The sequence below is a fragment of the Hippoglossus stenolepis genome, chromosome 5, assembly GCF_022539355.2.
Source record: "Hippoglossus stenolepis isolate QCI-W04-F060 chromosome 5, HSTE1.2, whole genome shotgun sequence".
NCBI classification, from domain to species: domain Eukaryota; kingdom Metazoa; phylum Chordata; class Actinopteri; order Pleuronectiformes; family Pleuronectidae; genus Hippoglossus; species Hippoglossus stenolepis.
Window position 1 is genome coordinate 7,321,731 of NC_061487.1, and position 16,203 is coordinate 7,337,933.

General features: G+C 39.8%; 1 protein-coding gene across 1 annotated transcript in view; it reads right to left on the reverse strand.

The window, feature by feature from the left end:
- Positions 1–16,203, reverse strand: part of lingo1a (leucine rich repeat and Ig domain containing 1a) — a 137,741-nt gene that overhangs the window by 71,771 nt on the left and 49,767 nt on the right. The window contains exon 2 of the mRNA XM_035156983.2: positions 181–325. The gene's annotated coding sequence lies outside the window, so the exon portion shown is untranslated. The remainder of the gene's footprint in view (positions 1–180; positions 326–16,203) is intronic.

Here is a 16,203-nt window from a genome sequence, read left to right on the forward strand (position 1 = left end):
AACTGAGCTAATTGTCGGCTGCCTTGACGAAGTGTCAGACAGCACCTACAGATTTCCGCTGCATTTCAGTGCACCGAAGCAGGAGATGATGTGAAATGTGCCCACTCAGAGTCAAATTCTGTACACTGCGTGCTGATCAGCGGGAACGTCTCATAATTCGAGTGGTGCAATAATACTCACAGGCAGTAATTGTGAGCCTGCTGATTCCAAAGAGCTGCTGGAGCTGCTTTCTGCGCTGAAGTCAGGAGGCTGGAGGTGTGGGTGGGCGGCGTCTCCCCCTAATCCACATACCCCCGCAGCATTCCCTCTTCAATTGATCAGCCCCCTGCAAGAACCAAGAGACAGAGGAAACTTACTCCCAAATGAAGGAATCAGATACTTCGGTAATCAACTTGTACAATAATGGTTTACTGTCTCATCATATACAATAGTTACACCCAAATATTTTAATATTTCTGTGGAGGTGGAGGGGGCTGGGAGAGCACCCTCACCTGAAGCACAGAGGATCAATCACGTCCTCACGCTTAAAAGGCAGCTTCTGCGCTGCCTCGGGGGATCACGCAGAGACTCGCGAAAAGACCCAGACACTCGAAAGACTCCTGGACACTCGCCGACATGGAGACACGGAGCGAGCTACGGAGCTGGAAAGCTCAGAAGTTTAAGTTTAAGTTTGAATTTATGTTAATAAATAAAGATGCTTAAAAGCAACCCGTGTGTCTCTGGCTGTGTGTGGGAGAGCCCCGTGGCAAGGTCGACTGCCACAATTTCTTATTACACTACTTAGTTAATAGTAATTTCATTATTTTTAACAAAGCAGGACACAATTTACGGGTAAACATCTTTCATTGGGTCATCTAATATTCAGAAACCTCTACTGCGGTCAAGGCAGATGGCCGCCCACGTTGAGTCTGGTTCTTCCAAGTTTTTTTCTCTCCACAGTCGCCAAGTCTTTGTTGTGGCAACTCTTGAGTTTTTTCTATAATATTGCCAGGACCCTACATAAAGTGCCTTGAGATGATGCATGTTGTGATTTGGTGCTACACATGAAAATTGAATACACTGTTTTACCTTAGTTTAGTAAGATACAGTGACATTAAGAGGGGGGTATCTTTTGATTGAGGATCCCAGCCACAGCACGATCCCATCACAGTCTGCATGATGAATGCTCAGAGCCTCCCTGCTGTTCCCGCCTGTCACATGCTGTAGATCTCTGCGTGAAGTTGATTTGTAAACCTACAAATCACCTTTTAATGCAAAACGTTTCTACGATGATATAGGGATTTTTCTTGGCGAACAGTTGCCCATTTACACATCCAGTGGGAATGGACCAAAAATGGCATTCATTTGGAGTTGTTATAGTCAATTTAAGTACAATAATCACTTTTAGTAGTTCACTCCTGCTTTGATGTCCACCGGCTCATGGGGGAAATATTTGGCTTTTTAGCTGTCCAGTGCTGAAATACATTCAGCACATAGACACTCATGAAGTGTGTCTGTCTGTTGTGTTGTGTTGGTGCAGGGAGGGACGTGTACACTAGGTTCACGACAGCTGCTTGCTGTGACCGTAAACCATATTGACAAACTACAGAGACGAGCAGAGTCAGGGCTATAATTCTCTTTTGCCTCCTCACTATAACGCACCACTGTCCCATTCGCACAGTCATCTGCAAGGACATCCTCATTTCTCAAGATGAATCACATTCATGGAGTTTGCATAAACATAACGCATTCATAGATTAAGATACATGAAACAAACACACACCATACCAAAATGACTAGTTTGGTATCATTAAGGCCTGTTATTTACAATGGGGGTATGGGAATTGAAAATACAAAATGCGATGCGAATATATGGGAACAAATTTTCCATTGAAAAAGCTCTCAGCAAAGGTGCAAACCACTGCTTCATCTTTGCTTTTGGGTTTCACATCTCTACTCACAGTAATAACCACACGCTCCATTTCCCTCCCCGTGGGTGAGAGACGATCAGACTTTGGAAACGCCAGAGAGATCTTTAGTGTTTCAGAGGTTGCGGATGCCTCAGTAATTTGTTCCTTCGTCACAGAAAATAAATAACAAAAAAAGCTGCCTGTGAATTTTTTTTACTTTTTCACGTTTCCGATAACCAATTTTGAATGGCAGCATTTTACACCGGCAGCTACGGGGAGCACCTAGTGGCAGGTTAGGCGAATAGAAGCGTGATCAAAGAGACTCGGATCCACACATTTAGAAGCTGTAATATCTAAACCATGTTCATCAGCACACAGTGCAAAAGGGAACGGCCCGGGACACATCTGATCTTCCACATTCAGATACATGCAGATAGAAATGGCTGATGCATTTAAATCAGAAAGGATGTAACTTCTCTTTGATTCCCCTGGCTGGGAAAACTAAGACCTTGGATCCAGAGCAAAATGTTGGAGCAGCTGTGCCGCCGTAATTTGTCTGCAGAGATGTTGGCAGCAACAGAACACACCTTGTCCTTCCTCGGCAAGATGTTCTACATTTCAGCCGCCTGATTACTGGCAAAACAATTCGTTTCGATTCAGGATATTTGGTTTCAGAATATTAACTAGCATCTGTGTTGGCGCTTAAATGTTACAGTAGTAGCGATTAGGGAGCAGCAGCAAAGACACACATTTTAAACTTTACTATTGCTCTATGCATATAAGCAAAATTTCCACCACAAAAACATAGGACGGAAATATTCTACACATTTGACACATGGCAGCTATAGTTTATAGTTTATAGTTTTAAAAGAAAATCAGATGTGGTAGCAGGTAACTTCAGTATTTTATTACTAACTGGATCCCTGATGTGGACTTACAATGAACCAGAGTTAATGTTGTTTTAGTAAAGCAAAGGCATTTAATCATAATTTTACTTTAAATTCCTCTATGTGAAACTGCTTATTACAAATCACCATTATGGAATATGAAGTAGCTGTGAACACTGGCACCTTTTGTATAAGCAGCAACAAGAAGAGGTAATTAATTCAGTCACTGCTGATGAAATATATTACCTAAATACATGCATAAAGCAAAACACTGCTCCTGAAAGGCCTTGTTGTACTCTTTTTTTTTAAGAGAGCAATAAAATATAATGATGAAAGCACATGTAAAGCAGTAGATGTATGTTTGATTGGTGACATACAGAACAGAAATATATATATATATATATATATTTGTGTATATTTCCAGAAATGCATGGAAGAAGAAAAAGAAGAAACAGGAATAATAGGATCATGAAGTAAAATGTAGCAAGTAAAAATATACTGTATCTAAGAAATATAGAGAAGCAGGGGAACATAAGGATAAGGACAGATGTTTACTGAGTGGTTTCAGGGTAAATGGTGTTTAAGATATTTACCAGCTTCCTTTTTTTTTTGTCTAATAAATTGAACGATTTTAAATACAGAGTTAAGTCCAACGATGAATAAATGGTGAACATTTCGACATAAACATAGGAACAGATAACATCTCTGAGGTCGAACTTGTTAGTAGTTAGTTAGAAGCTTTGACAAAGTGAGACTCCTAATCTGACCTGAATCTGATTCCTTGGGATATTACACATTCAGAAAACAAGCGAGAAGTTATTTCAGTACTCTGGCTGGTACTTCTGCATCATCATGACGATCAGAGCAGACTGTCTTATGTTTTATAGAGTCAGGAACTAAAACCAAGAGACAGAGGAGCTGCAGCAATGGACAGTATGAGGAAAGTGTTGTCTGAATATTAGATTACGTAAACCTTTTTATGTAATGACCCAAATCAAAGTTATAAACCTGAATAAGAGTCATGTAAAGCAACAATAACAAAAAAATTGATTTGCTCTATGCAAGGGATGCTCCTACCTTTAATGTGTGATACTGTTTTGTAGCTTGAAATAAAATAGGAATCATTATCAATCTCCTTTGCACAGTTCACACTGTAGATGTGTTTTTATAGAAAACTGTAACTTTATTAAAACCTTTTCAGTGGCTTGCCTGGTTTGCTGCCTGGCTAATACTTGTCCTGCTGCTGGAACAGAAAGCAAACGAATGCTGGGAAACAAAGTCTGTAATTTGTTGTTTGCAGTTGGATCTCAAAATGCTTTAAACCGAAACCCTCATAAAAAACGATTCTGTGTTATTTATGCAAACAATGGTGTGAACACCTCATCAGTAAAAGTCTTACCTTTTTTTCTCTTTACCCACGATTCTCCACAGCAGCATGAATGATTGCTCACTATGTGATTTGAAGCAAGATACTGTTCTTCTGACTAAAGAACTCTCACAGCCGTGTTCAGGCATTGATGGCATTACTTGCTGAAACAGCAAACATATTATGCTCGGCTTCCCCTCTGATAATGCAGAAGGAGCTGTTTGAGTGGAACCTGGAAGTCGGCTCCCCATTAAAACTGCTGCTGGGTATTTTAAGAGCGAAGCCGAGCCTGATAAGGGAATTGGCCCATTGTTCCCCCTCTTGAAAGCCGTCAGCCTGGGCTTGCAAAAATTATTCCTGCCACTCCGTCACACTGACAGGACCTCAGAGAATATCACTCTTACTGCCACCGCCAGCCACCGCCCCTGCCTCCACCGCAGCGTGCCGTGCAGCAAGTAGCTACACATGTTGCTCTTATGAAGCATAGCTGACAAAGGCAACAAGGACACGCGACTGACACATTTATAAAATGCCAGTCCGAGGGGATAACGGTAATCACAGAATAACCTGAAAGCCACTTCTCCTTCAACAACCTTGAGGTATTCGCGGCTAAACAAACAGAAACACACACATCCAGTCTAAATGGAAACTGAGAAGCCCCCATACAGAAAGCAGGGTACTGGGGAGAGGGAAGATGAGTCACTGAAAAACACCATCTGCACAACATTTAAACATTTAAACATTTCAAATGGAGAACAGGGAACCAAACGAAGTGGAAAACCAGAGCATGAGAGACGATGGAGGTAGAAATCCAAGCAGCGAACTCAGCAGAAAAGTAATTTCAAGGGTAAGTGTATGATATAGTTAATAAAATAAATGAATGCATAAGTGAATTACGGATCAACAGCAGCAAAGCCCTTCAGAAGAGAATAAAACAAAACAAACTTTTCTCAGTTTCTATCATGTGCTAGCATGATTTTACAAATCATCTCCTTGAGCATAAGTCTTTGCTACTGATAGCTTGGGACTTTCTTCCCCCGTGTCTGTGACAAGATTAGGCTATCTCTCCTTGTGCACATGGATGACTGACTCCTTGGGGCCGGTCGCATCACTCTTTCACCCCCCCCACCTCATCCCAAGGCAGAAAACATTTCTATTTTCAACAGGATTAGGTCTCACCACAGGCCACCTGACAGGCGAAAGCATCACCCGCGTGGCACACGCCCCCCCCCCCAGGCACACGGCAGAACATATCCTGGCCTCGGTGACTAACAGGGATCCCGGGGAGTGTACCTTACAGTGGCATCCACTGTGGGTAACACGTTTCTAACTTCTTTACAGCATCTTACAACCACCCTGTCGCAAACATTAACCCCATCTATCAAGCTGTAAACAAATGAATGGACGGGACAGAGAAGTATTCACTGTCTCTTTGCTGAGTTAACAAACAACACGTAACTTCAGAGGCTCAACTGGTTCAATATCCCACATTTTAAAACCTCCGACTAATTTCAGCAGACAGATACAAACAAACAAATAAAAAAAAGTTACGATGACAGCTATAAGTAGGTTCCAAAATATTGGTACACTCATCGTGTTGTTCATAAATTCAGTGGTCAGCCCTGTTGCAGTTTCTCTTATCTTCATTTGAGGATAAACTTTCAGTGTCAGTGTGTTTTGTATTATTCCAATAGATTCCCTTAATCTGGCCTCTGTAATCCGTAACTAAAAATCCCTCAAACAAGGGATTTGAAATAGATACATTTAAAAATAACACTTTGAATATGAATATTTTATTCAAATATATTACAAGCCTAAAAAATCAGAGCAGAAGAAGGAATTGGGAAGATTTAACTAAAAGGTTGAGAGTTTAAACACACAGTTACTTCATAGAGTCTGTAAGTAAGACGCTGTACCCTACCTGCACTATAAAGGAGTGGAGAACAGTCACCCACAGCTCAGGGAGGAAGTGGTCGTACTTATTAAACAGGCTTTCACACCTTGTTTGGTCCGAACCTGAAGACTTTTCAGTTTAGTCCAAACCAAAATACCAGGGATGAAAGTTTCCTTGGACCATGGTCCGGACTCTGGACTGACAAGTTATATTTAGTCAAACAAAAATGTGAAAGCATTTTTTGGGGGATAGTTTGGATTTATGTACCAATAGCAGGAAGTTGAGAAGGTATTAAACAGTAAGAGAAGTGGAAGCGCTCGCAGGAGTGCTTGTAGTCTCAGCTTCAGTTGATATAAAGTTTGAAGTACCGGGATGTTCCATTTGATGGTAGTTATATGATATTACAGTGGCAACGGAATTACAAACAGAGAATACTTTTTTTCTATGCATTTAATCAAAAAAAGTTAGCAAATAAATTTGCCAAATTGACAATAGGTCATCTAACACATGCTGAATACCATGTATAAGTAGATACAGTCCAGGTAGGTGATAAACAAGAGGACATACATCTGTCAAAATTCCTTAGTCTGCGACCTAAATTACAATGTGAAACCGAAACTAAGTCGATCGAACTTTTTTGTTCAATGTAACAAAGACATGAACTTGGTCTAGACCTTTATCCAGACTTTGTATGCTGGTGTGTTTGGGGGATGAAATAGGTAAATGATAAACTTTCTCTAACCCATTAAAATAAAAAATAAAATCAGCAGTAGCTGGATTAATCTACAGGCAAGATCATAAATATGAAACGCCTGTGTGTACAATAGAAAATGTAATCAGTTTTCCCCTTGTTCCAACTCAAATCTATATTCACAATCTCCATAAACATGATCAGTCAGCACTTAGTGAGTACACATAGTAAAATCATCCGTCTTTAGAACCACAACAATTTAACAACTAGAAACCATTTCAAAACGAGCTGAAATTAAAGTAAAAAATTAACGTGGATTACATTTTACAATTATTTCTACTTTAATGGGAATATTTAGGAATAATACATGTGTTTTTGCTTCCTTTTAGACAGTGACAAGCCTAATACTGTTTTATTCATTGAATATAAAGCTGGAATCCATAGCTTTAGCTTGGCATAGCATGAAGACTGGAATCAGAACAAGCTCACTAATGAATATGTTTTATCTTGTAAATTTATCTTTCTTTTGAATTGTGGACAGTCATTTATCTTTACTAAACAATACAACATTAAATATTGCACATTTATGTCCACGGCATTAAACCAAATGAGAACGACAAATGTTTTCAATTTGAAGCCAACTGCCTTTCCTCTGTTCCACAGTTACTAGAGGGAAACTGAGTGTTTTCTCAAACCAATCAATATTACATTCTCTTTGTACTCCCTCCTCCTCCCTCTCCTCAAAAAGTAAAATAAATATATAAATGAATAAATAAACATCAAATCCCCAGCTTTATTTGTGTCCTGGAGGTCACGGCAGTGCTGAAATAAAAGCAAAGAAAATCGAAGACCCTCTGCGCTGATGGTTTCAGGAAGCTGAACACACTTCTCTGGTTGAGCATTATTTTCATTCCAATCATATTATCCTAAGAAGATGCCTGTAGTGTGATGTGATTTAAATATAATTTCACTGCAAGAGTAGGGGGAAGAAGCTGAGGGCTAAAGTGCCAAGTGAAGCACCTCTCAGACATCGCAGGTTAATAAAGGAACACACTCAACCTTGACATCCTGTATTTTGGCCTCGTATTTTTCCTCAGACAGTTTCGAAAGTCTTAGTACTGTTTAATTACATGATGCATTGAAATACAACATTAAAACTCATGTTTGAATGTCAAACAATTTAAATGCACGGCAAATTGATTAATTGAAGAATATTGAACTTGAACTTTGGACTTGAAATGAAACACAACAACCATCTGAATTTTGGTTCCACTCCTATTATACATGATCCTCCCATTCAGAACCATGCAAACACATGGAGACAGGAGACAGCAAGATGTTCTTGGCAGGTGTTTCCCCTGCTGAGCATCAGAATTATCGCTAAAAAACAGTAAAAACAGGCAGAACAGGTTGAGCATAGCCTACGCTCTCGGTCCAATATGAATGCAAACGTCCTGGAATTAAAGTTGTGAGTCAGCATGTGCACCTTCCAGCAGTTTGTTCTGCTTTTCAAATCTAATGTGCTGGAGAGCAGAGCAACAACCACAACAGAAATCTGTCACTGATCTAACTCTTTCTGTCTGCATTGTTTGCAAGCTAAAGCTGAAGCTGGAAAGGATGCAGCACATTTTCCTGCACGAGGGTCAAGCACCACACGACATGTTAAAATGCATCTATGTGAGGAAAAGATGAGTGGTCTCATTTACACAGCATCGTAAGTGTACTAGTGTAACCAACTAAAAACTAAGGATCATTATAGAGCAAGTGAGGCTGTGACAGCGACAAGCACAATGTTGAGCTGAGGAAGATTGATGACAAAAACAAGATGATCTTTCAAAAATGTACTTCATAGCAAATCCCAAGCATTTCCCATCAAATATAATAGAGAAAGTGTTAAAGACCCAATATACCGGAATTTATTTTTCACCATTTCTGACTTTGGCAAGTAATAATGAAAGCATTTGAACCCATAACTCTTTAAACCTAAATAAACTGGTTAGATTATCATAAATCACTTTTTCTAATAAGCCATAAAATGATCTACATTCTTACACTTCTTATGATCCCGAGGAAAAGCCTCTGCTGTGATTGGTCTCCATGTCAACAACAGCAGCAAAGTTTAAAGCGCCACATATGCTAATGTGTTGAATGTCATGTCATTGTGACTTTAAGAGTTTTAAATATTCATGTTTGTTCCCTCTCATGTGGTGGTCTCTGAGTTTTGCATTTCATTGACTCTTTCAAAGGAACAGTGTGACCGGCTGACATCAGCTAAAAGCAGCACACGCTCTATAGTGTCCCGTTGATATGTGCAGCTGATATATATATACACACATATATACATAAGTTAGTACCGGCAGGCCACACTAACATTATTCAAGGCTAAACTCACTCTCATTCAGACCTTTTTTGGCATCTTGCTAACGCTGCTAAGTCCATCATGTAGCCTCGTGTCCCAGTGCTGGCAATGGTTGACGAGATAAATGCATTTTTCTTATTTCATGTTGAGGTATTTGTGGTAAAGCAAACATAATGAAAGGGACAAAGCTTCGAGGCATCTGGGTCAGCTCTGCTATTTTCACAGACTTGCAGTCAAACTACCAGCACCTGTGTTGTTGAATCTGTTCTTCTCCGCTGACCTTAATTACGATGCCTTTTTTTTATATGCCTGTATATTTGAAATTCTAATGCACGGTCAGAGGTGAGAGTGCACAACTCTAAAGGTGATCCAGGGTTAAATGATTCCACGGGGGTTTGCATTTCTGTTTTAGAAATCAAATTTCTCAAGGTCACATGAGCGTAGCACGTATCTCTAATTAGGAGAAAACGACATTTTCACAAATGTAATTGAGGTACTTGTATCCGTGAAGGTATTTTTCACACATAAAGTGTTTGTTACAGTTTGAACAAAGTGAAGTGCTTTGACCCTTTTGGCTCATTTATGATGTTAAAGTACAGCAGGACCAAGAGTAAGACCTACACTTGTTGATTAGTAGTTTATCTCGAATTTAAAACCTAAGTCACAATCAAGTCTGTTTATTTTCTGTCAAGAAAGAACTCTGCGCAAGTCATGTTTGTGCATCACCACATGGATGCAGTGAAATTGAGTGTTGTGTTGTTTTGTTGTACATCAGCTAAAGACAACTACCTGTTTGCCTCCTTCCACTTATCACATAAGTTCAAGCTGCAGTCTTGACTACTCATGCTCATAGTCAATTCCTTTTCTGAGCTTATGTATGGCACATACATGCGGTGCAGCAAAGTGCTGCATGATCTGCTGTCAGTCACCAGAACTGGAGGTCCCCGCTGGGGTTGATGTTGTGCTGATGGTGCAGAGTGATACTCACTTAAAGTGTCTAAGGAATGAGTTACTTGTCAGTCCGTATGATGGACTGGTCCCAGTGGTCCCTTTTAAACCAGGAACACAAAACAAACAAGAAATAGTGACATCGCCCTCAACCTAAAAGAGGTAAAATCAAGAATCCCTCACTGGTCACCTGTCTGCGACAGTAACATTCTCATGGTCTTAAATATATATCAGTAAAACTGTAGTCTCTATAAACAGATTCTGAATGTGAGTAAACAGAATCTGTAGGCGAGGGAGAAGATTTTGGGGCTGGAAGCCTTCTGGTTTCTGTTTCTAGTTTCTGTTTCGTTTGAGCAGGCTTCAGTTGCCTGCAGGTAAACAGTCCGTGTGGAGAGCAAGAGAGGCGGAGAACATTGACTGCAATTCATCCGCTTTTTCAATATTTCTGCATTCATATGCAGATAGCTGTTAATAGAGATGAGCCAAATGCCATCTAGAAAAAAACACGTCACTGTTTGTGCTCGACTCGGACTGTAAACAGTGTATGGTGAACACACACACACACACACACACACATACCATAGTTAACCTCCGATGAGGGAATAGAAAACCTGACATGCAACAGTAATTATTTGCTCCCCGAGTTTTCATGGCGCCCTTGTTTTAATGGTTCATGACTCCTCCTCTCTCTCAAATTTGAATGACTTAATTTAAAAGTATACCACAATAAACATAATTATGGAAACCTATAGCAAAGTCAGTGTCGTAACGTTGAAAGATGCGGTGAAGCTCCATCTGTAATTGAAAGGCAGCAGTTTAAATGGGGCAGATAAGGGAGGTGTCCAGGGAGCGTCGCCCGTAATCAACTGATGAACCATTAATGAATTATTCATTTGTGAGGAGCAGTCTACAAAAAATGGAATTGTGGTGTTTCTTTGTTTAAATAGGAGTTGTGCCTCTCCGAGGTTTTACCCTGCAGAGGATCCAGTGGTGCTTAAATATATTAATTTATGTTTTGGTCATTTGAGGGCACAATGAAAAATCGGAGCTCCGTCTCGATTCCCCATTTACACCACTCCATACCAATTTCTAGATAATCCATCAAATAATTTGCTGCACACAAGCAAATTAATCTTCACTGTATAATTAGAATATCATTAAGAAGCTGTGTATTCCTGAAAATGATGCCTAAGTGATTTCATGAATCATTCGGTCCGAGATGTTATGAAAAAACAGATGTTATATAGAATCTAATGCCTCTCGCAGCAAAGAAAAGTTTATCTTTGCTAATTGTTAAGTGAACACGTTGGCACAGACATTTCTTGGTTCATGTGACACTGTACAAGATTAGCTCAAGCTATTATTTTCCATTTAATCCAACAGAAAACAAAAAGCAATCATATAGAAAACAATATGTCACAGTATCTCATACCCTTCATCTGTTATAAACGTCCATTTATATCTAATGAGTTTTAATCAGCCACAACAAACTCACCTTGAAATTCCATGAGATACACACAGCTGGCATCCAGTACATTGTAAATACAAGTTTATACTAATTCCCACATATTTTTTTATTGAGACAAATACGTCATATATTGCCTTTAACCAATACCTATCAACTACTGAAATTCCACCGGTCAATAAAATATCCAAATGCGACATTCAAAGAGTTTGCTGCATTTGAATGAGTCACCCTCTGCAGATTTAACAACATGACAACTTTCCCAACTGTATTATGCTCATATTGAATATACAGTGCATTTTATTCAAGTACCTGACGGCTGGTCTCCACATTTTTCAGTCATTTTCCAAATGCATGTCTGTCTCATAACAATGCCCTCACTTACTGTAATTGCAATCTTGGCTGGCTGGCTGTCTGTCGAGACATATTTATAGCATTAAGAAAAGTTCACTGACAGGATTAAGATGTCAAACTATTTTACCTTCTAAGCATATTTCTAAGGGCACGGCATCCGCTCAGTGCTCATAAAAGCGCCAGCGACTCTTTGATGACCGAGTCGTTTTACTCCGTGAGGGGTTAGTCCGATAAAATCGCAGAGAACTAGAATGGCAGCTTTAATAAGGTAAACAGTTTATGGACACAGTGCCCCTGTTAGGGTTAGATCAACAGCTGAATGACTGGACTGGGCAAAATAAAAGCACTGACACAGGGACAGTGTCAGCTTTTCCATCAAAATGAAGGCAGTAAAAAGAAATTGGATGATTTTAACTTTAAAGCTCCTCCTGAGGAAAATACAGTAGATTAAGATACCCCATACAGTACAGGCTGTATTTCTCCGTGACAGACTGTGACAGCCATCCATTCCATCAATCAATGGGGATGCGGTGGGGAAATGAGCTAAGAGGAATAACCAGCCTTGGGAAAATTTACAACGTGGAGGTAAATGATTGCACATTTAAAATCGCATGATATATCAACTCATCTATACAGATCCACTAGATACACACTTACGCCCAGAATGTTCTGGTGTGAGCATCTCGAGAGAAGATCCATGCATAGTTCATTTCGACCTGTGGGCTCGCAGCCCAGCCTGAATATTAATGAAGATGCCAGGAGACCAAGGAGACTCATTGTAAAGCTGGGCCATTATTGCAGAGTAGTTAGAATACTGAAACCGCCTTGTGCCCTCAAATTGGAAATCTGGCGGATTTGCAATCTTGGGATCAAATAAATCATCTACATCATATGGGATTTACCACTTTTGCTCACAGAGAGTTCAACATACAGCTACTAAAGTAGTGGTATATGCGAAGATTAATCTAAGTGTGATTGTATAATGTTAATCTAAAGACTGTGTGAGTTTGAAAAATCAAACATTAACTCCATTAGATCTGATGCTATTTGCACAATATGTTTGTATCACAGCAGAGCTCCGTCTTACCTTCTAATTCCACAAACATCCTGCTGCCTGCCTGTGGAACGCAAAACTCATCAACTGTTCATCTTATCTGATTCACACTTGGCGTGTGTTTCGTTAAAGACCTGAGGAAGTGCACTGTTGAATTTGGTGCAATTGGGACACATGAAATGTTCAATATTAACAGAACCTAGACAGGCAAACAGTGCCCTGCAGTCAGTGAGGGTGTGACTCAACAGTCAGTCTGTGGACCGAGTTAAACATGTCTTCTTCTCCATCCTCGGGTAAAATACAGCATTGGCCGACAACTGGAGGCTCGGAGGTCAAATCTGTCCCACCAGTGCATTTTGATCATTTGATTATTCATGGGACAGACACAGACATGCATGGGTGCTGATCTCCCTCCTGGCAACAATGTCGACAGAATCAGCAATTTCTCTTTAAAGTAAAAGCTTAATGTTCATTTTATTGCTGCAGTGCTGTTAACCAAGCAGAACTACAGAGGTTTTATTTTGAAAAGTTGTGACCTTGGGTTTGAGGATTGTGTAGGTTGCTTTACAGACCTCTGAAATGGTCAACCTGAAACATATGAACTTAATACAAGTTCAGTAAATCATTCAAACTTATATATAAACTGCACACTTGATCATAGCTCACTTTTCACTTTTGCAGTTTAAGAAAGAAAACTGCAACCAGTATAACCACAGGCGAAGCAAACAGCCCATTCCAAACAGGCAGGTTTACAACGGACACTGCACTAGTGTAAATACTAACAAATTAGCTATCACTATCAGTAAACACACTTCCTCTTGAGCGTATGTCTCTGCATGCGAATAGCAGGCTGTCTCATGATTCAATGGCAGCATCATAAAACCCTAATATTACCTGGCCTGACTGCAGCAGGAGAAGAACACCACCATGACGGATGCTGTACTGTATCCGCTGGCCAGATGTTCCTGTGACGTTACAGGAAACACACCGGCTCTCACCTTGAACCATCCTCATCAAAGAGGTCGTCAAAATACATCACTTTCTGCTGAATCAGTATCACGCCTGCGTATTCATCGCCGATGCCACTGGCGTCCGGGCCTCTGTTTACCCGTCTGCAGACAGATTGCCAGTCAATTGAAAATCAACATCATGATCTTTTTCTTCTGTGCAAACAAACGCCATTATTGCAGTGGCACAATAAACCCTCCTTTCCCCTTTATTAATTATTTCATGGTGACACCAAGTCCCGAGACATACCTACTGTTAGTGTTCCCTCACTGATGCTTAGGAAAAGATTTATATTACTGCTGCAACCTGATACCACACTCACCACATGGCAACAGAAGCAAAATAGCCAACTTTATACCCAGAGACATTTAATTCACAAATGGATCGTGGAGGGGGTCCAAGGAAAAGTATAAAAGAGGCAAATTCTGGAGCAGCAGATGGTTGAAATGACTCGAGAGTTTGGTGTGAAACAACTTGAGATTTAGTGCATGACTAACAACAACGCAGCCAAAAGCACTTGCGCTTATTGCATAAGCATAAATGAGATAAAGTGCAATGGAGTGGCATTTCAGGGTCTGGAGATTAACAGCAAATTTTAATTTGTGTTTCGCGAAGGCGTCCAACTCCTGACTGACTGGCTGGGGCTCAGAAACAATTTGAATAATTTTTAGGCAGATAAATTATGAGATGCCGACACATTTTAATACAGTCACCTCCTCTAAGTGGCTGGAATATGGAATTTGTTTCTTGTTTTTAATTTAAGACGAGCCAGGGAAACCTTTGCTAAAAAGCACGTCACATCCCTTGACTAAATGCTATAGAGAAAGAAATATGCATTTTAATCATGAGCGTGCAGATTTAACTACATGGCTGTTATACCAAAGTCTGTAGTGTATAGTGCATGTATAGTACTAAAGTAGTAATATAAGTACTATAAGTTGTGGTTACTAATTATGTTAGTCATTAGTGAAGTGGAATAGTTCAGCATGTGATATTTAACTAGTATAGGTATTTATAATCAAATCTACACACTGGGGATGGTATTCAGATCCTTCACCTGTGTAAGTAAAAATATAAATAATCTATGATAATAAAAGTAAAAATCATGGTATCCGAGCTTAGGTAATGATCAGTAAAATGTACTTTAAGTATCAAAAGCAAAACGACCCGTAAAAAAAAAGGCTGTAAAACTGAAAAACTGATATGTGGTTATACATTACATTGCTAAATTGTTACTAATGAACATTTTATCTGTTGGACAGATTGCTTCACAAATTAAAATTGTGTCTGCCTCTAATCTTTGCTTTCTTTATGAACTCCTGTGTGATTGTACCTCTTCAGGCCTTGACGGGTGAATTGATCATGTTTGGAAATTAAAAGGGAAATCTGCATTCAGTCCCAAATACACCTAGTGTGTGATAATTCAAAAAAAGGTTAGGAATCAGTTCTTTAATATTAATGTGTCCATTGCATTTTATTATTCTAGAATATATTTTTTGAAGTAAAAAAATGACTTAGCTCACTACAGTGATCAAACTGTTAATGTGATGCAGAGAAAAGTAACAGTTTTTCCCTTGAAGTGGCATAGTAATGCACGTACAAGTACCTCAAACTATACTGTATTGTACACTACCTGAGTAAATGTACCAAGTGACGTCCCATCATCGCTATGAACTGTCTTTGAGCTGCTTTTAGTCAATCAATAAATCAATCAGAATTTCAAAGGCTCAGTGTATTATTCTTAAACTTTATCACAAATTACATTTAGTTATTTATGGTAGGACTGTGCTTATGTGCATATAATATCGAATGAGCCTTTGAACACCTAGCTTCTATGTGCTTCAAATGCTAGGTCACACTTTGTGAAACTTTACTTTTTGCATTTGTTATGAAAAATAAAATCTGCGCTTAAATGACTGAAAAATAAAATATGATCACATCCCTCATGGGGTTTACATGGGTTCCTAAGATCTGAGCACTGTGCAGTACACAGGAAGACCCCTGAGATTTCTCCCCCCCCCCCATCTCAATAGCCTTATCTGTGATGTGCAACTGATGAGCTCCTGAAAGACTCTGTGGGGTTTTGCCCGTATGGATCAACTGACAGGAGGATGGGGAGCTCGGTCCATTTCTCTCTCACTGGGAGATAAGCGCTGTCTGTCAGCTTGATTGACGCTTTAAAGAAGGGCGGCCTCGGTCATTGTGGGGAGGACTTGACTTCTGGATGGCTTTCCCAGCAGTTCACAGGATTGGATTCTGATATAAGCAAACCATACACACACACACAC